Genomic DNA, 27,657 nt, shown 5'->3' on the forward strand with positions numbered 1-27,657 from the left:
TTGGTGCTCCCACTGCGCGCGTCCGCTGCGCGTCCCATCGAGGGAAGCCATTTATGCTGAGCTCCGCCCAGCAACTAGCCCGCTGCTCGCTCCGAAATACCCCTAAGATGGCGGCGGTATTCGGCGGCAGTCTCCGGGTAAATTCCTGGCGTTCCTGACCTGTCCAAATCGACAGATGCAGGTAGGGAGAAGAGACTTGTGCAAATAGGCAAGATCTTCAGAATGTGCAAATATGTGGCACCATGCGCAAAATAGTATCACAACACACAAAGTAAAACACTTAAAATTCTAAAAACACGTGCCCCCGGCTTTCCGCCTCAGGGGTGGTTAACTAGCAGCATAAATTTATCAGGACAGTAGGAGTGAATTTCTTTTATGCTGAGCTCCGCCCAGCAACTAGCCCGCTCTTTGCTCCGAAATACCCCTAAGATGGCGGCGGTATTCGGCGGCAGTCTCCGGGTAAATTCCTGGCGTTCCTGACCTGTCCAAATCGACAGATGCAGGTAGGGAGAAGAGACTTGTGCAAATAAGCAAGATCTTCAGAATGTGCAAATATCACCTCCTAAAGTTGCAGCTATCCTGTATTTACCTCTAGCTCCCGTAGAATGGTCCCACTGGTTGCCACCGTATAGAGATGGGACGTTGTTTGTGCGCTTAATTCCATTGAGATCAGAGCTATTGGTGATTTATTTGAGGGAGGTACAGCGAAAAACTGGGATGCCACGGCAGGCCACACTTCTAACCAAGTTTCAATTCCATAGAACCAGACATGCGTTACATCAGCTATTGGGAAGTGATCTGGCGGAACCACCGGAACTAACCGCCCTTTCCTTAGTTTCTAAAAACCGATGCACCAATGGGACTAGTTCCTAAAATTTGCAAACACACTATGTCCTATAGGGAGAATTATTTTACGAAGGCCCGTTTGGCATGGCAAAGGCATCTAAATAGGGAAATTGACGACGCCATGTGGACGTACTGTTGCCTCAATACACAACGCGATTCCCTTAATGCTAGACACCAGGTGCGAGCGTTGCAACATGCAGGTGGCAGACTTCCTGCATCTGGCATGGTTTTGCCCGGGAGTTGCGAAGTTTTGGGAACGTGTATTTTTGGAAATGCTCGTGATGACAGAGCGAGCACTTGAACCGGAGCTGTTGGGTTACTCTAAACCTTTGCCTACAGGAGGTTAGTGGACATGGGGTTGTTGATGGCCCAGCATAGAGGGGCGATTTGTTGGTCAAAAGGACCGCTTCCAACGACTGCTCAATGGGCTTTGGACATGCTGTACTGCTGCACCCAAACGGAGTACTATAGTGACCACCTGCTAAAGAAGGGGGAAACTGGGTGGCTGAGGGAGAGTGTCATGACATTAGTGGGGACTGTCGCTCCATAGAGACCATTTGAAGCGTTGCAATATGTGGGATACTTTATAAGGCTTTCTAAACTCATCGCTTGTCAGAGGGCGCAGAATGATCTTCAGAATGTGCAAATATGTGGCACCATGCGCAAAATAGTATCACAACACACAAAGTAAAACACTTAAAATTCTAAAAACACGAGCCCCCGGCTTTCCGCCTCAGGGGTGGTTAACTAGCAGCATAAATGCAGTTAATACAGTGTTTCTGTGCTCCTAGTGTCAAGGTAATATCAGGTGACATGCATACTGTATTTGTACTATTGAATGCTAAATACTAATTTGTCCCAGGTGAATTGGAGATCAGGGAGGAGCGCAATTGCGGCATGCGGGGCATCATCCATTTATAATGCAACACTAGGTGCCGAACATTCCAACTAAGAGCAGATTCACCCCAAGGATGCTTCCATTTACTCTTCATTAGAAGACACTGAAAAATCTTCTAAAAGGTGTGGTTTAATGAGTTTAATTTGCTATTTGAATTATGCACTGGTATACTTCCTATTGCTAGTAAAATATTCAGTTTCAGACTGCTCACTCTGTCCTGATGATGATCTTGACTCACTAAAGATCAAAACGTCGTTGACTCCCCAATGAAAATCCCTTCATCTCTTAGGACCTAATTTGGCCACCCTTGAACCATTGTCTTTCTTACATGCACTATAACCCCTGGTTCGCTTAACGGGGTACCCTTGTTTTTGATAAACTGGCTTAGATGCTTTTGGGCACTTTGCCACTGCTGATCAGTGTCAAAGTGTAATAAAGTATTATTGGGTTTGGTTCTCCATGATTGGCATATTTGATTTACTAGGTAAGTCCCTAGCAGAGTGCACTGTGTGTGCACAGGACCTGTATATCAAATGCTACATGTGGGCCTGCAGCCCTGGTTATGCCACCCACACAAGTAGCCCCTTCAAATCTGTTTCAAACCTACCGCTGTAGTGTCTGCACATGCAGTTTGTAACTGCCATGTCAACCTAGCACGTTCACCAACCTTCCCTTTTTGTAAATGTAAGGTACCCCTCAGATAGGCACCCCCATGGGCAGGGTGCAGTGTATTTAAAAGGTAGGACATGTGCTAATGTGTTTTACATGTCCTGATAATGAAATACTGCCAATTTTGTTTTTGATTGTTGAAAGGCTATCTGTCCCATTGGCTAACATGGGAGTTATTTGGTAAACATCTTACAAGTATAACTTTCCATTGGGACAGATAGAGAAATTAAGTTTAGGCTCTCTGAACTCAGAATTTACTAACACATCTTTTTAGGAAGAATGTTTTTGAATTGTGTGTTTGAAACGGGAAATTCCAAAAGTTGCAGTGTTTCTCAACATGGAGAAGGCTTTCGACTCTGTTGAATGGCCCTTCCTGAGACAGGTTCTGTTGCGGATGGGGTTAGGGGAGGTCTTCTTGCAGTTGCTAGGGGTGCTGTATAGTTCACCAACGGTCAGAATAAAAATCGGCGACCAGGTGATAGACTCTATAAGTATCACAAGGGGTACGCGGCAGAGCTTCCCGCTGTCCCCGATGTTTTACGCTTTGGTGGCAGAACCCTTAGCCTGTGCACTTAGCGAATATCATAGATATAAAGGTAGTTGTGTTCCTGGCTACGAACTTATAGTTTTGACATACGCAGATGTATATTCGCGATCCTGAAAGACATCTCTCATCTGTATTGCGAGAAATAGTTCGTTTTGGGGGGTTTCAGGGCTGCGAGTTAATTGGTCGAAGTCTATCATATTTCCTCTTACTCCGTCCACGACTCAATTTGACCTTGATTATCCACTGTAGTGGACTACAGACTCAGTACGATATCTTGGTATTCAGGTGAACTCGGACTCGGAAGTTGTCTTTAGGGAAAATGATGGCGTGCTGGTTAGTAAATTGGAAGATGAGGTGGAAGGCTGGATTTGTTTGCCGTTGTCTCTCCTAGGCCGAATCTATATAATGAAAATGGTGATACTCCCTCATTTTCTGTTTCTTTTTACCAACATCCCAATGCTTCTCCTAAGTATAATGATGGTTAAACTGGCATGGGGGGGGGGGCAAACAACCGAGGGTTAAATGGCAAAGTCTCATGTTACCTTACCACATGGGAGGACTGTGGGCACCCGATTTAGATCTTTATTATAGGGCAGCGCAGAGTGCACATGGATGCACGGCTTGCCAAACATCCCTCATCTACGTATTGAGAGGGAGGTGGCTACCCTCCTCCCCTTGCCCATGCTGCTCTTTTCACCACCAGACCGCAGGACTGGCATACTGGACTTAACCAATGTGACCGCCCATGCATAGCATCACCTCCTAAAGTTGCAGCTATCCTGTATTTACCTCTAGCTCCCGTAGAATGGTCCCACTGGTTGCCACCGTGTAGAGATGGGACGTTGTTTGTGCGCTTAATTCCATTGAGATCAGAGCTATTGGTGATTTATTTGAGGGAGGTACAGCGAAAAACTGGGATGCCATGGCAGCCCACACTTCTCACCAAGTTTCAATTCCATAGAACCAGACATGCGTTACATCAGCTATTGGGAAGTGATCTGGTGGAACCACCGGAACTAACCGCCCTTTCCTTAGTTTCTAAAAATCGATGCACCAATGGGACTAGTTCCTAAAATTTGCAAACACACTATGTCCTATAGGGAGAATTATTTTACGAAGGCCCGTTTGGCATGGCAAAGGCATCTAAATAGGGAAATTGACGACGCCATGTGGACATACTGTTGCCTCAATACACAACGCGATTCCCTTAATGCTAGACACCAGCTGATACACTTCAAATATCTAAACAGAGTTTACTACACCCCGGAAAGGCTTCGCATGTATGGTCTGAGGGAGGAATCAAGGTGCGAGCGTTGCAACATGCAGGTGGCAGACTTCCTGCATCTGGCATGGTTTTGCCCGGGAGTAGCGAAGTTTTGGGAACGTGTATTTTCGGAAATGCTCTTGATGACAGAGCGAGCACTTTAACCGGAGCTGTTGGGTTACTCTAAACCTTTGCTTACAGGAGGTTAGTGGACATGGGGTTGTTGATGACCCAGCATAGAGGGGCGATTTGTTGGTCAAAAGGACCGCTTCCTACGACTGCTCAATGGGCTTTGGACATGCTGTACTGCTGCACCCAAACGGAGTACTATAGTGACCACCTGCTAAAGAAGGGGGAAACTAGGTGGCTGAGGGAGAGTGTCATGACATTAGTGGGGACTGTCGCTCCATAGAGACCATTTGAAGCGTTGCAATATGTGGGATACTTTATAAGGCTTTCTAAACTCATCGCTTGTCAGAGGGCGCAGAATGATAACGACATGATATGGAGTACTGCTTGTCTACTGTGCTGTATCGCCTTGGAATGTAAGACTACAAGAAATTATTGTTAATGTAATGTCATGAAAGTGGGAAAGTGTTTTTTGTATTTTTAAGAAACAAAGGTTTTGAAATGCAAAATAAAGAAATACATTTTTTTTATTGTGTGTTTGAAAATGCCACTTTTAGAAAGTAGGCATTTTCTTGTTTAACCATTCTGTGTGCCTCTGTTGGTTTATGTATTGACTGTCTGGTTTTGGAGTGACCGGAGCTAGGGATATTAATTCACTGTAAACAGCCATGAGGGGGGTTGAGGTGTCTTCTGCCTTTCCTGGGTGACTCATAACTAAGCTTAATAGACCTTGGCTGCATTTGGAATGGTGGGAGGGGTTTCACTTGCACCTGAATAGGTAGTGTCTCCTCTCCACAATGCTGTCTCCACCTTCTGTGGTCATGCAGCACCAGTGTTGTGAATGTATCTAGGACCCTATTTAAATATTCCCGATTCATGCCCTTATGTGGTTATAACAAATAATATCCTTATAAAGGCATAAGAATCATATCCATATTTAGTCATAGCCAATGCAGTCCAAATACAGCAATGCTACTCCCGTAAACTCCTAGAAAGTACAACGCGTTCTTTAAACAAACCAAGCCTCCAGGAGCCCGGGAAATCCCCCTGCTTTTGTTTTGATTTGAACAAGAACTCCTGGAGTCCAGAAAGAACTGTAAGTTCTTAGTGACGTCTTATGTCCAACCTTACGTCAAACTCGGCACCTTCCAGGTATAAATATACCAACATTGCCTTAAGCAAACACACGGTGGTTTGGAGCAGAGCGTCTATCTACTTGCCCGAAGCCCAGCTGATGCGAGAGCCGAAGGAAGCTGACCCTCCCCTTGATGCACTGAGAGAGACGCTGTCTTTTCTCCTGCCGTGAAATTCAGCCCCGGTGTTTCCAGTCACCCTTGCAGGTTTCTGGGAGATCGAGTCCTGAGAAACGAGATACAAGACCTCCTTCATTCTATAACCAAGGTATGGAGCCGATTAGATCCTTAAGAGAATTCTTGATTCAGATTCTTGGCAAAAACTAACTTAACTTAAACTACAGCTCACTTACTCCTTCCCACGTACTAGGCTTAGGCTAGGTACACCGGGGTAGGCGTATCTTAGAAGCACCAGTTGAGTACGTTTAGTCAATGCTTTTATGTATGTATATATTTTATCCGTTTTAAGTATCATATGGCTTAGAAACCATATAAATGCTTTTACAGTATTATTTCATAATACTCCTTTTACTGTACGCACTTTACTTTATGACAAGTATTGCAATTACGGCAATTCACTTCTCTTGCACGAGAAAGAGGACTGCTCAATAAATAACAACTTTTATTGAAAACGCCCGTCTCTCTATTTCTCTGCACTCTGGTGAAACTAAGCATGCACGATTGACTGAGTGAAATAGCTGTCTATTTTTTTCACACGACTCTGGAGATATACTCCTTATTCTGGAGGGAGCAAAGTTGTCATGTTAATGCGGTTGTTAGAAGCTAATCCCTTCTTGTCTATTCAGGGAAGTTAACTCATTCCTGTTTACTCAAGAAAGTTTCTAGTGACCTCTGAGCTAGCTGGCATTCATAATTAAGTCTAACATATTCAATAGAGACCCAGTCGACCTCAGTCCTACGTCTAAACTATTGTTTATGTTATTCCAATGCGCAGAGCCTATTGGGAATATAGGAACTACACTACATGGCGCCCAACGTTTGGTAAGGCGATTATCCAACGCAAGATACTAGAGTAACTCAGTCGTGCTTTTCACACAGACCCCTTTTTTCCCGTAAAAACTCCAATAGACGTCTGGAGTGGGTGAAAGGTTAATATACGCCAGAACTTAGTAGGATGAGAATCCTATGTATTAGTTTATGGTTTAGTCAACGTTGAAGGATACAGTGTTCAAAAATATTAGGCACCTAATCTTTGTTTCATTCAAACTTGCTCTGCAACAAAAACTTTCTGTCAGTAAAAATGGGGGAAAGTGAGGATGAAAGAGAGAGAGCTAGAATAGCAGCGGATGACACAAGTCTCCAAAGTGATGACCCGAATGTTATAATCATTCCGGTAAACGTAAGAAGAACTATAACTCTTAAACTTATAGAAAATGGACTATCACCAAGAGGTGGTACAGTCATATTTGTGGTAGAGGCCCATGAATATCGACAGAGGTATTCTATTCATGGATATATTTTCCGGCAGCACATGCTGTGACACAAGATTTCCACTATTACAAAATAGAGGAACCTCCAGCGGAAAACGCTCCTTTCGAGGACGTTGAAATTCCACTAACATACCAAGAGCACCTGCTCTGGTTTATTGGCACCCTAAAACATCAAAATCACATCACCAGGCTCGGTCCACTAGGTAGACCAGGAGCCACATGGCCGGTTCTAGACAGCTACACACCACATCCTGACATTGAAAAAATGTCCAGCGAAGAACTTTTTGTTCAGCTACAGGAATTAACAAAAGCATATAGAGAATTGGTTCAATTAACACTTGACGGTATAACTTGCCGCCAGAAATTGAAAGAAACAGATATAGCAGAACAACCTTTTGATCTTGCCAGAATCATAGAAAAATCCTATGAAGAATTAGGTAGAGATAGTTTGGGTGGGACACCACTAAAACCCCAACTAACTGAAAATCCTGAAAAAACATTTATCAAAAATAATCTCATTACTTCGAAAAAGAAGTGGGAGGGTAATAAACAAACCACTCCCAGAGAAAAACAGTTTCAGTCCAGAGGAAGGTCTCCTCAACGGAGAGATAGATCTCCAGAACGAGGGGGCAAGTCTCCCCACAGGGAGCCCTCTGAGAAAAGATACAACCTTAGAGATAGGGATAAATTAAGAAAACCTGATAGATATCAAGATATTGATACACGTCCCTCTCGATCTTTTTAGACTTCCTCACAGAAATCGGAAAGAAGAGGACGGTCAGAACACAAGGAAGAGCACGTCAAGTCCAAAGACAAGGAACCTGCTCATCAAAGTAAAAAATGACAATTTCCAAATAAGAAGATAGCTAGTATTAAAATAAAACATGCCGAGGGTTCTGAGGACACAACTGAAAAATGTAGAATGGGCCCAGAAAATGCTAGACAGCGCAGCAGAAGTGACCATAGCAAGCAAGATCCTGATGAATCTTCTGGAGACAGTGGACACGAATGAATACATTCAGGTAGAAACTGCAGACACCAGAGTCAGCATACCCCATAAATTATATGAAATAACATTACATATAGAGGGGGAAAAAACTAGGAAAATAAAGGGTCTCTTTTGGGATAGCCTTTTGAAAGGCTATGATATCCTTCTAGCAGAAAAAGACTGGCCAACAGAGTTTGTCAGGGAGTGCCCACATGGCGAATAAATGATTATGCCTGCCTTCTCAAATCAAATTCCAATTCATTAAAAATACACATTTGCTAGAAAATGGGCAGCGGCCCAAACCCCTGCATTATATAAAAATCATGTAGGATGGGATGAGGATTCTCCTCACCATAAAATTCAGTTAAAAAATCAACCGACTGCACAAAGGCAGTATAATGTTAAGCAAGAAGCTAAAAAACAAGTCAGGGAGATCTTAGATCAACTTGAATATCAGGGGGTGATTGAAACATGCACCTCACAAATGAACAATCCTTTGTTTCCTGTCTCCAAGCCAGACGATTCATATCGTCTAGTTTTGGACTACAGACACCTAAACTCTTGAAGTTATCCATTCCCCAAACATTTTCTTGACTCTCGTTTCGTCCTGGGATGTAATGACTTCAGGATTAGTAAAGAGGTTCTTGCAGCAAATGCCTTCTATTGTACCCTTTACATATTTTAACCAGGGGGTGGAACTCCCTTTGTCTCTTTTCAGACAATCTGTGATTATTTGTCTGCTAAGTTCAGCCTCCGGGTTGGACCAGATCTTCACCCAGGCCAGGAGGGGCCTGGCCTTGATTTGGTCTTCAATATAGGCTTCCCCAAGTTCTTCGTGTATGATAAAGTCAGGGATGCTAAGTGGGACTTTAAGAATCCTCCTAAAGAATTTGTTTTCCTCCACCTGCATCTGCTGGATGTTTACGAAGCCCCAAACTTTTGCCCCATAGGCTACTTTGGCACAGCAGATTGATCTGTACAAATTTAAGACCTGCTCCGGGGACCATCTACCAACCTGCGACCATAGTTCATTATGGCCCCGGTTGAGGCCACCAGTTTTGAGCAATGTTTATCCGCTAGAAGTCTAAACTTTAACAACCTATCAAATAATAAACCTAGATAGGAAAAGGACTGAACTTGTCCCATTTTGTGGGTGCCTATTTTATAGGAAAACTTCTTGTCTGGTCTGGCCCCCGCAAGCATGACATAGGATTTGTCCAAATTTGCGGATAGGTCAAGTGTGTTCATAAAACTGACAAATCCATCGATCAGTCTCTGTAGCCCCCTCGGTGTCCGGGCTAGCAACACCGCATCATCCGCATAAAGCAGGACGGGGACCGGGCGGCTACCTACTTGAGGGGAGTCTACTCCTAATTTACATAGTTCACTATTTAAATTATTAAGGTAAAGGGAAAATAAAAAAGGCGCTAGGATGCAGCCCTGCCGGATGCCACTATTACATGGGAATGGTGAAGTCCTGCCTCCATCTGAATTAAAACAAACAGAGGCAGTGGTATTCCAGTGTAGGGCTTTAAGGATGTTAACTAAGTCCTGGTCCACCCCTAGGCTTATCATCAGGGCCCAGAGCTTCCCTCTGTTCACGCGATCAAACGTCGCAGAGAGGTCCATGAACCCCAGATAAACCGCCTCCTTGCTGGATATGGTGTACTTAGCAATCAGCAGGTAGAGGTTCAGGCATTGGTCCGTAGTAGACCTTCCCTCCCTAAACCCATATTGCGTATCCGTTATTATCTGGTAGGTATCTGCCCATTCTGTAAGGCGATTTAGGACGACACGACCCTACACGTTCGCCGTGACATCATTCAGAGATATCGGGCGATAGCATTGGGGGTCGTCCCTATTCCCTTTTTTGTATATCGGGACTATTGTTGCAGAGGACCACGAGCACGGAAGACCAGCTTCCACTGCCGCGTTTAGGACCCTTGTGAGAATGGGGACCCACAACTCCACCTTGCTAAGGTAGTGATCGGGAGGTATGCCCACTTTGTTTTTGGTTAGCCCTAAGATGGCCCCTTCTACTTCTGCCAGGGTGATCTCAATCCTTGCTGTGCATCACGGTTTATTTATAATTTTCCAGAACTCAGTCGAGTCCCTTCTGTCCGCCGCCTCCCTTAGGTCCTCCCAGGCTTGTGTTTGAAGGCTAAATTTACGATTTTTTAATGCCTTCTTATATACCAGCCTACATTGGGCAATGTATGACTTATCCCTGGGTGTCGATTTTAGGCTAGCTTTCAACTCTTTGTGTGCCTGTGAACACTTTTTGTCAAACCATCTGGGAGTGGATGTAAGACTCCCATTCTTAGGGGTCTTTAATAATCCTTCAATGAGGTGCGCCATCTCCTCGAATGCATTTACCACGGCAGCCCCCTCGATAGTCGGATCGAGGCATACATTAAGTGCGTCTGCCCCTGTAGTTATTAGAGATTTGTAAAAGGTATCCCCATCTATTTTGGACCATCTAAGTCTCCTCCCCTGGTCTTTTGCGTTCTCTACATAAACAACCCCTCGAGGGACGTTTTTAGTGGTCGGGCCTTTTAGATCTAACACCAGGGGATTATGGTCACTATATATGCTCCATTCTATGTCTGCCCGTTTTACCCATACTTTGAGTATACAAGAGACCATAATGTTATCGATATAAGAGCGACAGCCTCTGCCCTTGAAGGTAGGATTAATCTCCCCCCCCCACTTCCCAACTCTACCAGATCCATGGTGTGGACCAAATTGTGACCTTTCAGCACTCTGTCTAGGTCTATCCCTTCGGATGAGTGTAGAAAGTGCGGCCCTTTCTCCACTGCGCAATGAGACCAATCCTTATTAAGGGGTCTTAGATTTGCGCACAGGTGACAGTTAAAATCACCAGCTAGGACTAGGGACGGTGCTACTGCTGGCTTTGCAGCCACCAACTGGGCATGCAGGCGAGAGTCTAATTCCTTTAATGAGTTGCCCTTCCCATTAACTCCCACAGCATTGTACCAGTTGATCAGGGTGATGTTTAGACCTTTTGAGTGGAAGCCCAAGGCCTGCATATTATGTGATGGCCAGTTCAAATTGGACCACACCCCTTTTATCCGAAGATCCACATATATGATCATCCCTCCAGTGGCTCTCCCTGATGCTGATTTTTGGGCAGGGACTGAAAAACACTTATACCCCTCCAGGAAGAGAGGATTGGGGTCAATCGCCCAGGTCTCCTGGAGACATATAACATGAAACCCGGTAATATATTGTCTCCATTCGTGCTCCTCATGTTTGGCCGCTAGTCCTGCTATATTCCAGGATATCAGTTTTAACCCATCCTGCCTTTCGGACCTTCTTGCATGGGATATAGTGGGGTTATTACTTGCATTCCTGCCAATTACCACAGAGTCATTTACGTCGGCTAAGCTATATGATTTTATTAATTGGGTACTTAAAACTCTGCTGTCCGGCCCCAATATTTCAACTTCTACTTCGGGCCTAGCATGTGGGCTCTCATCTGTAGTTACCCACTGGCCAGCCACTCGCTGCACTGGCTCGCGCCACCGCTGTCGAGTCAGAGGTGTCATGTCTTGTATGGAGTTATTGTCCCTGTCCTGACTCTGCTCGGGGGTTGTGTCTGTCCCTAGTCAGTCCAGTTCTTCTATGGACGACAGGGGGTCAAATCTGTTCTGGAGGTCAATCACTCCCCAGTTCTTCAGGGCTACGTGTTGGGGTCTACGAGAATGCCCGACCAGGTTCCAGTCCCTACAGCATTGTCCCTCTGAGAACCGCCCCGGTTATAGTTCCCCCTGGGGTAAAAAAAACTCAAGGGCATAGATCTGATGTTGCTTGCATCTGTTGTTGGGCCCCACCTTAGTATCTGGTCAACGACCTGCTTGTTTCGAAAATTCACCACCACGCAATCCCTGATGTGGTCCTTAGGCCTGCTTCCCACCCAATTCACCCTTCGTACCATTAGTATTTCCCACTGTTCGTTACCAGCTAAGGGCCTACACTTGTTTCACGAGAACATGGTTTTATTTTTGAGCTTACCATAGGGCTCTATCTGTTCTGATCTCAACTCCGGGACCCCTGTGAGGATGATTACATAGGGTACTGCATCAGAGGGTAAATTAAGGGTTACTGACGTGTTGGAATGTGCCCTATTAGTAGATTTTTCTGGGTGGCCCTGCGACACGGGTGGGGGCGAGGATTGTCTATGGACCATAACTTGATGGATGCCTTTTGGGGCTCCCTGGGTAGCTACACCAGTAATGGCGGGGGGACCCAGGGGAGCCTGTATCGAACCCGCTGATTGTGTACTCAAAGGGGTTGGGGAGTGTGTGACAGTGATGTTTTTTTCATTTCGGGAGAGGCTTACTGGTAATGTGTCTGGGCTGGTGCTGGTGGACTCCACCACTAAGATGTTACACGGGGGTGACTGATTCGGGCCAGCAACCGGCCCCTTTGTTTTTATCAGGGTAACCACCTTATCCGGCCTACTAAGGATTAACTTAGTTTGGTTGGCGATAAGATGCTCTAGGTGGTTCTGGAGTTCAGATATAATTTGGGCTACCCACATTGGGGGCACTTGTGTGTTTGAATCGTCCCCTCCATGAGCCCTTACTTCTGTGAGAGAGTTATCAAACGGGACCTTGTTTGGGGTAACCCTCTTCCGCCTAGTTTTTTTACCGTTAATTTTCTTAGTCTTGCCCGTTTGTGGTGTATCCCCTCTTATTGATGCCTCCTGTGCGAAAGAAGTCCCCTCTTGAGCACTGGAGATATCAAATATCCCGAGGTCTGGTGAGGCATGTAATGGGGGAGCTTGAGATTCTAAGTCCTGTTGCTGGGTTGTTAGATCAATCTGGGGGGTTAGTGAGTAGCGTCTCTCCGTGCGCTCAATCTCATTTGCTACCTCCCCATATGCTTTATGCAACATTCTATCAATGGCAGTTGGTTTATCCCGGCTAGAAGGCGGGATTCCTTTGGGCTTGCTATTTTTTGAGGGTTCCGGAGGGGTACATTTGAGGTGCTTGGAGGACCTGGTTTGAACTGCACTGGCCATAACTGTTATAGCCAACAGATGTATATGTCTCTCACACTAGCAAAATTGACAGGTGGATAAGAGGGAACGGGACAAAGTACCAAAACACTGCCCCCACTGAGCGTCGAGCAGTCGCAGCCAGCCACTGACACTCCCAAGCATCTCTAGTCCCAGTGGCAAGTCACAGAATCGCCCCACAGAGGAATGAACGAGTCCCGCCTTGTACTAACCGTGTTAATTGTCCCTGTATTCTCCCATCAGTTCCAGGTCTGCAGTTGTTAGGGGGCAGGGCCCGGCCCTTCTACTGGCCCCAGACGGCCACAGACAGTCCCGCCCTTGTCCCGGGCTTCTCCCGGCGCCGCCCGCGCGCGTCCCGCGACGCGGGAGGAGCAACTCGGTTTTAAGTGCCTCCAGGCGCGTGTGTGGGCGGAAGTGGGTGTTGCATTGCAGCAGGGGAAGCTGGGATATGAAGTCCCCCCACTCGGCGGCCGCTTGCTTGTACTGGCGGCAGCGAGAGGGCAACAGCAGAGATCCTCCTGGTTCCTGTGAGCATGCGGCAGGTAGGAGAGCCGCGTCCCAGTCAGCCCGCTAGGACTATGGACAATGGGAAAGGATATTTTATGAAACGCAAATGGAGACAATTCCCCAAAGAAAACTTTATAGGCGCCATCCAGAAAGCACAACCAATAAGTGCCCCAGATAGTGATCAGGCGAACAAGGAACTTAACCTACTTGTAACTGCCACTCTGGATGAGCTAGCCCCCATGTGTAAGGGTAAAGTCAGAGAAGGCAGACAACGCACTGCCCCATGGTTCACTACCGAACTCCAGCAAATTAAATCTAAATGCAAAAAGCTAGAAAGGAGCTGGAGAAGGAACCCGAGTGAGCAAGCAAAAAACAGCTATAGCTCAGCACACCGGAGCTATCAGTATGCGGTGCGTAGAGCAAAAGCCAAACATTTTCAGACTCGTATTGAGGATGCCGAGAGCTCCTCACGAGAACTGTTTAAAATATATAAAGAAATATCTCTGGTCTCTAGCTCCAATACCCCCTCAAAGACCTCCAAGGAGGGATGCAATAAAGTCGCTGACTTTTTCTCTAGTAAAGTTAAAAAGATTTATGCTTCCTTTTCTCTATTACCAGTTAAGGGTACAGATTTCAGAGCAGACAACTCATTGGCAGCCCCGGATTCCTCACTACTAATGTTCGAGGTTCCCGCAGCTGACAAGCTAATAAAGATCTGTCGAAGTGTGAAGTCCGGCTCCCCTAATGATCCGGCTCCGGCCTGGGTCATATCAGAGGGCCTGACAGCCTTGGAACCTCACATTAGACACGTCCTACATACCTCCTTTTCCACTCAACAAGTCCCTAGGGAGTGGAAGAAGGCCATAGTACTGCCAATAAGGAAAAAACCCAATGTCAGCTTGGAGTTACTAGAAAATCTTAGACCCATTTCCTTATTGCCGTACGTGGCGAAGGTGGCCGAGAAGGTGGTTAACGCTCAGCTCACGGAGCACCTGGAAAAATGGAATTTACTCCATCCCTCTCAATCAGGATTTAGGGCGGGCTACTCTACGGAGACGGCCCTCCTAAGAGCCACTGAGACTTTAAGAGCGGGGGCAGATGCTGGTCATACAATGGCCCTGATCATGCTCGACCTAAGCGCGGCTTTTGACACCGTAGCGCACTCCATCCTGCTACGGTGTCTGAACGAAGCTGGGGTTGTTGGTCCTGCGCTGGGCTGGCTGCAATCATTCCTTACGGAGAGATGCTTCCAGGTACAACAGGGGACCTGCCGCTCAGTGGAGATGTCACTAGACCAGGGAGTGCCTCAGGGCTCAGCTCTGAGCCCCACTCTTTTTAACCTATACATGGCCTCTCTGGCGAAAGTTGTACACTCCTTTGGGGTGGAATTAGTGTTGTACGCTGACGACACTCAGCTGCTGATCTCCCTATCGCAGAGCACCTCCAACACCCCTAAAAATTTTAAATCCTGTATGCAGGCATTAGCAGAGTGGATGGATGCCCACTGCTTAAAACTCAATGGCTCTAAAACAGAGGTGTTGGTGGTAGGGGGAAAAAGCGAAAAATGGTTGGATGAGTGGTGGCCTTCATGTCTGGGCCCTACCCCCATACCATGTCAGGAGGCCAAGAATTTAGGAATTTGGATGAATCCCTCTCTCTCTTATGAAGGCCACATAAGGCGCCTCGTGGGCAAATGCTTTGGAGTTCTAAAGACCCTAAACAAAACCTTAGACCTCCTCCCTTTATCGGCCAGAAGGACACTAACGCAGGCACTGGTGACCTCGCGGTTAGATTACGGCAACATTCTGTTCCTTGGGGCAACCGAGGGCAGCATAGGTCGTCTACAAGTCATACAGAACTCCGCCGCCAGACTGGTGTTAAGAAGACCCAGGAGAGCCAGCTCGAAATTGGCGCTGGATGCGCTTCATTGACTACCTGTGAAGAAGCGTGTGCTATTTAAGTGCCTCCTCTTCTGCCACCATATTGTCTGGGACAAGTCACCGACATACCTGAAGGATCTAGTCAGCCGCTATGAACCTACTAGGACCCTCCGTTCAGAGGGTACTGGACTGTTGACAGTCCCCAGGATTAGGAAGGCTAGAATGGGTGGACGTTCCTTCGCGCTCCAAGCAGCTCAAAATTGGAACAAACTCCCTCCTCTGTTGAGGCTGGAGAGCAATGAAATGCGGTTTAGGGCTCTGCTCAAAACACATCTATATACTGCATAGAGTCTGGGTTTTCTATGCTGCTTCATTGGTAGCTTAGCGCGGGGACACGCCGTGATGGCGTTACTGAGCGCTCTATAAGCTCTTTATTATAGGGCACCAACGACCCAGTCTCTGCGCAAAGCTTAGGATTGCCCCATTAGAAGACATCAGTTTAGAACAATGTTCCTCCACCAATGGTTTAAAATGCATATCGCCATCCAGCAATAGGCCCAGGTAGGGAAAGGTATTAACTATTTCCAACGTGTATGTCCCTATTTTAAACACAGGCTTCTTAGCTGGTTTCTTGCCGGCCACCATAACAAATGATTTTTTTAAATTTACCGACAGGTCCAGATCGGCCATAAACTTCACGAACCAATTCACCAGATGTTGTAGGCTGTTCGATGTTCGGGCCAGGAGGACTGCGTCGTCCGCATATAACAGTAATGGGATCTGACGCGATCCTACTCTCGGGCAATCCAGGGCAAGGGAAGTGAGGTTGCTTTCCAGGCCATTGATATTTAATGAAAAGAGAAAAGGCGCAAGGATGCATCCTTACCTTACGCCTCTTGAACAGGGAAAAGGCTCAGTTCGCCCCCCCTCGGTACTGAAACGCACCCTAGCCGTGGTGTTCCAATGGAGCTCTTTTAAGATGTTTATGAGCTCCACCTCCATTCCCATATTATATATCATGGCCCATAGTTTACTTCTGTTAACATTGTCAAAAGCGGCAGCCAAGTCCATGAACCCCATAAAAACGGTACCACTACTAGCTTTGGTGTATTTGGCCTTTAACAGATACAGGTTCAAACACTGATCACTAGTAGATCTGCCCATTCTGAAGCCGTACTGGGTATCCGCTATGGTGTGGTGTTCCTCCGTCCAGTCCATTAGTCGATTCAAAATCACCCGCCCTAACATTTTCGCAGAGACATCAATTAAAGAAATCGGCCTATAACATTTAGGATCTTCTCTGCTCCCTTTCTTGAAAATGGGTACAATCAGTGCGGTGGACCAAGAACGCGGTAGGCCAGACCTAATGGCTGCATTAAGGACCATTGTTAAAACTGGTGCCCAGAGATCTATATTGCTTCTATAAAGGTCTGGGGGTGTTCCATCAGGTCCTGGTGCTTTGTTGGGGGTAAGACCTTGGATCGCCGTTTTTAACTCTTCCACGGTGAAAGTTACTTCTACACTCCTGTCACCCTGCCATTCTCCCTCCTGCACACCTGTGTTAATGTTATTGTACAGGCCCTCAAAGTGCGTAACCCATTGGTCTGGGAGGATAGTAGACGTAATGGTTGGTGCTGTATTGTCCTGGAAACATGGTCTATTCACAATTCTCCAGAATTCCGAATAATCCCTATTTTCACCTGCCTCTCTTAAATCCGCCCAGACTTGTGCCTGTAGTGTTGACTTCCTTTCCCTAACACTAGACTTGTAGATTTGCCTATAGTTAGCTACTAGTACAGTGTCCCTTGGTTTGCATTTGAGGGCTTTTTTTAGATTCCTCAATGCTTTAGAACAAGTGGTGTCAAACCAACGTGGGTGATTCCTCGGTGTCTTGGCAGAATCTTTCGCTTCCAGTAGTTTATCTGCTAGTTTTGTTAGAGATTCAAACGCTGCTACTTCCTCTGGGCCTTCTATTTGGGGGTTTAGACACTCTTCTACATATTTCCCCCCTTTTTGGATTAGGGATTTGTAAAATTTCTGTGGGTTTATTTTTATCCATTTAAGTCGCCTCCCCTGGTCTACAGGTTGCAGCCTGCCCTCCCTTATTTTGATTTTTCTCCTATAACTAATGTACCTTAATTCTAACACCAGTGGGTTGTGGTCGCTAAAGGGGCTCCACTTTGTTATAACCTGTGTAATTCGGGGTGTCGCAAAAGCTGATATAAGTATATAGTCGATTGTTGATGAACAACCTCTGCCCTTGAATGTGGGGACATGCGTACCACCCCTCTCCTGTGCTACCATATCCATAGTGTGGACTATTATGTAAGTATCTATTAGTGTAGATAGTATTGTGCCTTCCTTGGTGTGCTCAAAATGCGGCCCCTTTTTTAATGGGCAAGCATCCCAATCTGTTAGTGTAGTGGGAAGGTTTGGGCAAAGGTGGGAGTTAAAATCACCCATCAATAGTATAATTGGGCTCCCCCCTTTTTTCTCTGTTCGACCTCTTCCCTTAATCTATCATTTAGCTCCAGTACAGCAGCATTCTCCCCTTGTAAGGGCCCTGGATTATAGATATTAAAAAGTTCTAATTTCTGTCCTCTGCTTTGGAGTGTTACTGCCTGTAGGGTGTAGGCCGTCCATAATGGCACTGACCATTTCCCTTCTATGGTTAGGTCAACATAGATAGATAAACCTCCTCTCGCTCTCCCTGCTCTACTTTCCTGTGCTGGGACTGCAAAGCACTTATAACCCTCTATCTGATACAATGCCGGGTTCAATGCCCATGTCTCTTGAAAGGCAAGTATCTGATAGCCACCCAGTTCCTTCCTCCAATCTGGATTTTCAAATTTGGCGGCTAGCCCTGCTACGTTCCAGGATATAATATTTATCTTTCCCTCCTGGTCTTCTTCTTCAATGGGGTCCTGATGCAGTGGCCTAACCTCCATCACTTGCCTATTCCCTTCCTACTATTTCCTCTGTCTGTGGGAGGGGAGCAATCTATCTCAATAGGTGGGGAGCCATTTATCTCCATAGGTTTGGAGGAATCTATAGCTTGCTTTCCTTGTCCCTTACTTTGCCCCTTACTTTTCTCCTTCGCTGCCAGCTCATTAGTCAGGATCCTGCTACTCTTGACCAGTTCACTCCTGGTTGGTAACGCTAGTCATTCGTTGCTATCTAGAGCCTGTAAAGGACTAAATCTATTGGTCCACTGAAGGGGTTGCTGGTGTGGGTAATACTGGGTAGTAACATCATTATGCCTTACCCACTGATCATCCACAATATCCACAATTCTTCCTCTGGTGCCCTGTTTGGGATTTAGGGGTACACCTCAAGTTTTCTAGGATAAAAATAGCTTAATGGCATTGTCCTAATTGTACTTGTGGAGTTTCTATTTTGGTTGTCTAGTATATATTGCACTAGATTTGGGTTTTTAAAATTTGCAATAATGCAGTTACCTTTTCTATCTTTTCTTCTCCTTCCCACCCAGTTTACCCTTCTTACATGTAGGATTTCCCCCTGTTCATCCCTCTGCAATGGTCTGTGGATGTTTAACCAGTTGGCAATCTTGCCTTTAAGTTCCATCTGTGATTCTCTCTGCCCTATTCTGAGTTCGGGAACCCCCATGAATATGACTGCAAAGGGACTAGCTTCTGGCGGGAGGTTTACATATGGCCAGTGAGCTTGATGTCTGTCATAATGCTCAAAACCTAATTGCGGATCCAGCTGCTTAGGGATAGCAGATAATCCTGGGTTCGGGTGTCCAGCGTCTCCCTGTCCCGGTCCTTTAGCATTGTCCCTAATTTCCTGTGGTTTCATACTGCCTTCCTGACCCCTATTAACTGGTGGCGTTGGCTCGGCATGCACCTGAACGATGCTACAGGGTTCATTGCTCACACAATTGTTGTTGGATTGACGAGTTAGTTGGGGTGGAGCAGAGATTACAGCATTCACATTCCCTTGTTGGTTAGCAGTTTGTGCCTCCTTGATCTTACCCTGCTTCAGGATTTCATGTGCTATTTTGTCCAGTCTACTGGTCAGTGGTTTAATTTGACTTATAATAAAAGATTCTAGGTGCTTTTGGAGATCTAGGATTATCTCATTCACCCATTCCGGAGGGATACAGCGGCCACTCTTTTCTGTTGTATCAACCTCTTCCCCCCTAGCTCCTAGTTTTCCACTCCTTGCGGATTTCTTCAGGTTTTGTATTTGTGGGTTTTTCCGCCCCCCCTTTTTTGCTTCTTTTGTTAGTTCTTACAGTTTCCCCTGCCTTCATCCGTGGTTCATCCCCTATCACTATCTGGGCACATGGGACGTCATTGATGGAATCATTCTGTGTATCATTAATAGACAGCAAACTACCATTTCCATCCCCAGTCAGAGTGGGCGAGAGCGGCAAAGTGGTTAATGTCAAAGATATACACCTTTCTGTGCGTTCTATCTCACCCGCCACCTTTTGTAGCATTAGATCTATTGCAGTTGGGGTATTTTTGTGGAGTGCTGTAATACTACTCTCTGCCCCTGGATTTTTTGATCTCTGCGGTGTATCTGGTCTGCTCTTGGTAGAACGGGTTTTAGGTTTTGTAGCCATGATGTTTTATATGGCTGACTCTTGGGCAGAAATACACGCCGTGAGGGGAACGGCAGTCCGTGGTGCAATCCTCACTCTCCAAGCGCCGTGAGGGCAACGGCTGGACTAGCGAGGCTCCCTGAGGGACTACACATCCCAGGTGCCCCGGAGGCAAGCGGCGCACCTGGAGCGTCATCGCCAGCGCCCGGAGGCGCGATTTAACTGCGGAGTGCCTCTCGCCCCGCGAGTCGCGCACGGGAGCGCTCGAGCGAAGCCCGGGCAAAGGGTGGGCCCTCTGTGGCCCTCAGTGGTCAACTGTGGTCGGGCGGGCAACCACTCTAACGCGTCTGAGTTGGTGAGTGAAACCGCAATATCATGGATGTAATGCCTAACACAGCCGTCATGGACGACTTTCCATTCCCACCGCCTACTTTCGAGACACTGTTGGAAAATGCTTTTAATATGGTATCCAATGAAATTGCAGACACGGAAAGGAGAATGTCCCTGAGCTGTTCGAACATCACTCTAAGGCCGGTCCCCTCGCAAATGAGCCCTATTATCCTCTTATCCCCAACGGTGCTGATTGCAAAACTTATTCCAGCGTCCATACCCGCCGTGCCTCCGCCAGAGGGGGATGACCCTCCAATAATAATCGATTCTCAGGTGGATGACAACGCCAGCGGGCTTTTGGAAGGTAGTAGTAAACCGGGTGGGGAAAAGCGCAAGAGAGGCGTTTCTACACTTAGTGTTAATAAAAGAAAAAAAATCGCTAAACCACAGGAATCAACCTACGCCACAGAGCCTGTGGGATAAGCAAAAACGTCAACCAACAGAGGCAGATCCCATCCACGTCGCCGATAAAAACTTGGTGGATACGTGTGATAATTTTACCGTTACCCCTATGAATCCCATTGGAAACCAGAATACAATATGGACACAGACTGTTCCAACAGGAGATAATAACAGCATATCGAAGCAAAATGGGAATCTCATAGACACTATAGTAGATACCATTTAAAAAAAATTAGAGAGTCAAATGACCAAACAGTTTAATAATGTTTTTAAAAGACTGGACAGATTAGAAAATTTGGTAAAAAAAGAGGAGGTAAAAAGAAAGGGGACTGTTACCTTAGATCAAATAAGGGGCGATCGCTTATTGAAAGAGTTGGAATCAGTTAGTAGTATTATATCATGTGGGAGGCCTGTTGCATCGTGTAGTGGTCAAAACTCTGTTGGGGGGCCTAGCACTGGCGGACAACAACCATCTGATGTGCCGCCCACCACTCAAATCAGAGGTAACAATGCTGGGAACAACAAAGTTCTAGCTAACTTACCATCTAAATCTACGCCCATACCTGCAATCACACCATTGCCACTCACTGCTAGATCTAGTACTGACAACCAGAACGGTGGCCCCATTCTGAAGAGCGCAGTAGTGGGGTCCACCTCTGTTGGCAATAGGGGTGCGGGTTCGTCAGGGGATAGTAGGCCCATCAAACATCAAGGACCTCCTCTTCATCTACCCCCAGATGCCTGCCCCTTTGTTTTGGTTTTAGCAGGCATACCACCATTAAGGGAGGGACAGGGGGAATCATGGGTGCAATTACACAACAAATGTATTGATTGGCTAACTAAGTACAAAGGCGTTGGATATGACATCTCCAACGAAATCATGTCAGCCCGCAGGGTGTCATGGGTAGGGCCTTTAGTCAAAGATATTCAAGGTGACTGCATAGTCCTCAATTTCAAGAACCCTGGCACAGTTAGATTTCTGCTCAATAGAAATAACACTCACCCTGGTATCTCCACTGTCGTAACTTTATTACCTCTTAGTTACTTCTATAGACCTCCACAAAGGCAACTGCGCCCAGCGTTCTTTCCCCTTAATTTGTACAATAGGTTTGCACCCCTTTCTGAATTCGACACGTTAAACTGACCATTAGTTACCGACCTTGATACCATGGCCGCCGATCATTCACCCCAGGTACCTAATCAAGAATTATCACCACACACCAGCCCACCTCTTCCACTCACTGAAGTAAATCAACTATCTGGTAACTTAAGTACTACCATACAGGACCGTAACCTATCTATTGTGAGTTGGAATATAGCGGGTCTTAAATCGAAATTGAGAATTAAAGAATGGTTAGACTGGGTAAATAATAATTGTGACATACTTATGCTACAAGAGACTTGGTGTATAACTTCACTTTTATTAGAAGGATTTAGCTGCCATAATCAAATTGTACCCGCACCTCCTATGGGCCGCCCTAGTGGGGGACTTTCTATTTGGGCTAAAATAACAACTGGCGTAGAAACTAAACTGATCCAGACCTATGAGAAATGTTTTATGGCCGTGAAATATACTAACAGGTTAAAATTATGTTTAATCACTTTTTATAATAATGATTTTGTGTCCCATCCTAATAATAATTTTATAACATTGTTTAATTTTATCAATGAAGTAATAGCTGGGCAGAAATATGGAACTTTTGATGGAATCTGTATTGGAGGTGATTTCAATGCTCATATGTATCGTAATGACCACCCATGTAGAAGTGGTGAGGAATTGAAGGACCACCTAGCACCCCAAGATTTAGTGAATGCCCTGGAAATTGCGGGGATGGGAGGGAATAATACGTCGACTCCCACTTATATTGGTCAAGGGTGTTCTTCCACCATAGATTATATGTTTATTTCCCCTTCCCTAAATGATATCATCTTAAAAGCAGAGGTCGCTTGTTCCATCTATAGCGACCATTATCCAATTATAATACATCTAAATAACCCTGGTAAGAACAACAAAGATGATGTCAGGATAGAAATGGGGGCGCCATTTTTGGAAGCATCCACTGATAGATTAAGAGTTGTTTGGAAAGGGGCTGATAACAAAAGCATTTTAGCTAGAGTCATTAACAAAAATCCTACATTAATGGAGAAATGTCTGACCCTCGACAGAACAGGACGTGATGTCGTCAATTCCTTTAGCGATCTCTGTTTGGCAATTAAAAGGGAAACTTCGAAACCAGCCAGTATCAACAAGAATTGCGGCCCTCGCTGGTTCGACTCTTCTTGTTCTAGGGCCAATAGAGAGTTAAGGGAAGCCCCGAAATCTAAACCTAGGGACCCGTCACTTGTAAAAGACTTGAGAACAATATACAAAACCGCAGTACGCACACGATCCGAGGCCTTAGTTAGGGACCATTGGGAATCTCTGGTCCGGTCTGCGGCTTTGAAAGACACTACAGGGTTCTGGAGTGAGGTCAAGTCTCTAAGATCTTTTGGCTCTAATATCACAGCCATTAATTGCAACATAACGGGGGATGTGTGGGTCAAGCACTTTTCTAAAATCTACGCCGCTCAAGGGCCCCCCGCAGACAGTATCTTTCAAGTCATGCCTACCACACCCCTGAATATTGCATTATCAGAGGTTGAGGAAGCCATAGCCGAAAGTGCAGGGAATAAAGCGCCCGGCCCGGATGGCCTATCAATAGATCAAATTAAATCTGAAACTAATATTTGGGCCCCCCTGTTATGTAATTTATTTAATAACTTATCCGACAATTCCATTCCTGAATCTTGGTCAAATAGTGTTATTGTTCCAATATTTAAAAAAGGCGACAGACTTGATCCCGGCTGTTATCGCCCTATATCACTAATTGACAATACACTAAAGGTTCTAGGGCAGGTAATTTTTAACAGGATGAGGAGCTGGGCCGAGGAAAACAACATGCTACACCACTGTCAGCTTGGCTTCAGAAGCCACGTGGGCACTGTCGAACAATGTCTGAACTTGAACCTGTTAATGGCAAAGTACACTATTGTAAAAAAATCCCCTTTGTACCTTGGTTTTATGGATTTAAGTTCAGCTTTTGATTTTGTTAATCGTTCTAGTTTGTGGTCACTTTTGCTTAGTTATGGGCTGGATGATTCCCTAGTTTATTTTCTTTCATACTTGCATCGGGATCTGAAGGCTAGAGTGCGTATTAACAGCGAGGGTGCGGTCTCGAATGACATTTTAATTGGCAGGGGGGTTAGACAGGGCTGCGTGCTCGCCCCCCTGCTTTTTATCTTGTACATTAATGGGCTGATTAGTAATCTGAGTGCTATAACTAACGATGTTCCAATCATAAATGGCAACCCCATTCCCGCTCTGTTGTATGCGGATGACGCGGTGCTAATAGGCCGGACAACGAATGCCCTACGTATTTTAATTTCAGGTTTTGTTAATTTTATGGCAGACCTGGGCCTAACTACAAATTACAAAAAATCTTTTATTATGAATTGCGGGCCCAAAAAATACAATATAACTGCAATCAAAACAGGGGATAACAGCCTAAAATGCACAAGCACTTTCCCATACTTAGGATTGCTATTTTCCAACACGGGCTCTTGGCAACCCCATGTGTCCCTTGGGAGAAACAAAATCAGTAAATCCATCAACTCGATTCTCTCCCTTCGGCAACCTAAACAGGCTGACATTATTACCTCACTTTTAAAGATTTACCGCACTCAATGTCAACCCACGGGAACCTATGGGGCGGAAGTGTGGGGATACTCTAATTGCACGCACATTCAGACTGAGGAAAATAGGTTCTGCAGAAAAATATTGGGGGGAGTTGTTTGTGCCCCAACATTCATTTGTCATAATGAGCTCAAACTCCCATATATAGAGGATTTCATCCGTTCTAGGCCAGCTCTCTTTTGGCTTAAAATTTGGCTAAACCCCGCGGCCCACTTAACTCGCAGTATAATAACTGACTGCTTACAAAGTGAGAGGTCTCACTATGTACCATGGTTAAAAGCAGTCGAGGATAGCCTGCTTAGCGTGGGTCAGGGCCTCTTGTTTAGCTCCCCTAATATTATTCAGCACTCTCATAAAAATATAGTCAAAAGAGCATTGTATGAACTATATGGGGAGGAGCGGGCAAGATTCGAACACCCTAAACCTTCCGTTGCTAAATATCTTTCCTTTGTTGAGCCTGATAACGGTTCCCCAGTTTTACTACAAAGATACCTGCTCACCTCAATAGTCAGGTGGAACAGGAGCCTTCTGTTCCGCTTCCGGGATGGAAGCATTGTAAACCTATTAAGTTTCCCCCTTGGATATAATAAACATCTGGAACAGTTGGATTGCCCTTGTTTCGTGGGCAGCAAACAAAGTTTGATACATTATTTTTTCTTTTGCGGTTTTTATAAATTTTATACTTGTCAATACTTAAAACCGTATTGTTGTAGATACGGGCTTTGGGACCTGAATCAGGCAATGAAAATTTTTCGTAGGATGTCCTCTGATGAGGTGATATTTATTGTGAGCAGTTTCCTTAAAGCCTGTGTCCGCTCTCGTGCAACCATGGAATCTGTCTGAAGAACATTTGCACATTGCATTTTTTGTACATTTGCTTTTTTGCACTCCTGAGTATCGTATTGTTATTGATGCTTAGATATGTAATTGCCTTGGTTCTCCAGATTTGACTGACCGGGGATTGTTTCACAGAATATCTGCACATTGCCCATTTTTGCATTAATTGCCTTTTGCACATTGGAAATTTTATATATAGCTATTCTTTGCATTTGAAATAGATTATTTTGTATGCGTGTATGCAATTTTTTTTTCTTTTAATGTTATTCCATGTATGTTCAACTGTATAAGGTACTGGATAATTTTATCAACTATTTTTATGTACTTTTATCTTAACCTGTGTGTACTTTTATGGATGCTTATGACTTCCGAATAAAGATCATTTGACTTTGACTTGAACTAAGCGTTCCTCTTTTATCCCAGTAGGATTAGTCGATTATCGTATAGCACTGTTCACCACCCGTGTGGGCTTTTAATAGGCTCAAATGTATGTCATCCACTTTTTGGTGTCCCCAGAGTGTTAGTGGCCAAAGTAATCGTACCTTATGATGCTGCCAAAATTGGTGGCCCGTCCCGTCCCTGGTCGTCCCCGGACGGCCACAGACGGCCCGCCCTCTGCCCGGGCTCAGCCCGGCGTCGCCCCCGCACGTCCCGCGACGTGGAGGGAGCGTCCTGTTTTTGTAGCGCCTCCAGGCGCGCAGCGTCAGGCAGCAGGAAGTGGGCGGACGTGGGCGCAAGGCTCCCTGGGAGCTGTAGTCTCCAGCCGCGGGCCGCGAGATGGAGCTTTGCGGCGCGGCGAGACTACAGCGTTTGGGGCCCAGGAGTTACGAGCGCCTGTCTAGCAGGTAGGAGTCCTTACTTCAAATGCCAGTGATAGCCCCCCGCTCCACCGAGGGAGCGTCCTGTTTTTGTAGCGCCTCCGGGCGCGCAGCGTCAGGCAGCAGGAAGTGGGCGGAAGTGGGCGCAAGGCTCCCTGGGAGCTGTAGTCTCCAGCCGCGGGCCACGAGATGGAGCTTTGCGGCGCAGCGAGCCTACAGAGTTTGGGGCCCAGGAGTCACGAGCGCCTGTCCAGCAGGTAGGAGTCCTTACTTCAAATGCCAGTGATAGCCCCCCGCTCCACCGAGGGAGCGTCCTGTTTTTGTAGCGCCTCCGGGCATGCAGCGTCAGGCAGCAGGAAGTGGGCGGAAGTGGGCGCAAGGCTCCCTGGGAGCTGTAGTCTCCAGCCGCGGGCCGCGAGATGGAGCTTTGCGGCGCGGCGAGACTACAGCGTTTGGGGCCCCGGAGTCACGAGCGCCTGTCCAGCAGGTAGGAGTCCTTACTTCAAATGCCAGTGATAGCCCCCCGCTCCACCGAGGGAGCGTCCTGTTTTTGTAGCGCCTCCGGGTGCGCAGCGTCAGGCAGCAGGAAGTGGGCGGAAGTGGGCGCAAGGCTCCCTGGGAGCTGTAGTCTCCAGCCGCGGGCCACGAGATGGAGCTTTGCGGCGCGGCGAGACTACAGCGTTTGGGGCCCAGGAGTCACGAGCGCCTGTCCAGCAGGTAGGAGTCCTGACTTCAAATGCCAGTGATAGCCCCCCGCTCCACCGAGGGAGCGTCCTGTTTTTGTAGCGCCTCCGGGCGCGCACCGTCAGGCAGCAGGAAGTGGGCGGAAGTGGGCGCAAGACTCCCTGGGAGCTGTAGTCTCCAGCCGCGGGCCGCGAGATGGAGCTTTGCGGCGCGGCGAGACTACAGCGTTTGGGGCCCAGGAGTCACGAGCGCCTGTCCAGCAGGTAGGAGTCCTTACTTCAAATGCCAGTGATAGCCCCCCGCTCCACCGAGGGAGCGTCCTGTTTTTGTAGCGCCTCTGGGCGCGCAGCGTCAGGCAGCAGGAAGTGGGCGGAAGTGGGCGCAAGGCTCCCTGGGAGCTGTAGTCTCCAGCCGCGGGCCGCGAGATGGAGCTTTGCGGCACGGCGAGACTACAGCGTTTGGGGCCCAGGGCTCACGAGCGCCTGTCCAGCAGGTAGGAGTCCTTACTTCAAATGCCAGTGATAGCCCCCCGCTCCACCGAGGGAGCGTCCTGTTTTTGTAGCGGTTCCGGGCGCGCAGCGTCAGGCAGCAGGAAGTGAGCAGAAGTGGGCGCAAGGCTCCCTGGGAGCTGTAGTCTCCAGCCGCGGGCCGCGAGATGGAGCTTTGCGGCGCGGCGAGACTACAGCGTTTGGGGCCCAGGAGTCACGAGCGCCTGTCCAGCAGGTAGGAGTCCTTACTTCAAATGCCAGTGATAGCCCCCCGCTCCACCGAGGGAGCGTCCTGTTTTTGTAGCGCCTCCGGGCGCGCAGCGTCAGGCAGCAGGAAGTGGGCGGAAGTGGGCGCAAGGCTCCCTGGGAGCTGTAGTCT

General features: G+C 46.8%; 1 protein-coding gene across 1 annotated transcript in view; it reads left to right on the plus strand.

Annotated features, from left to right (window-relative positions):
* The window catches only part of ITGA1 (integrin subunit alpha 1), a 1,037,437-nt gene that overhangs the window by 678,376 nt on the left and 331,404 nt on the right, over positions 1-27,657 (plus strand). The gene's annotated exons all lie outside the window — the stretch shown is intronic.

Source organism: Lissotriton helveticus, chromosome 2_1 (assembly GCF_964261635.1).
Source record: "Lissotriton helveticus chromosome 2_1, aLisHel1.1, whole genome shotgun sequence".
Lineage (NCBI taxonomy): Eukaryota > Metazoa > Chordata > Amphibia > Caudata > Salamandridae > Lissotriton > Lissotriton helveticus.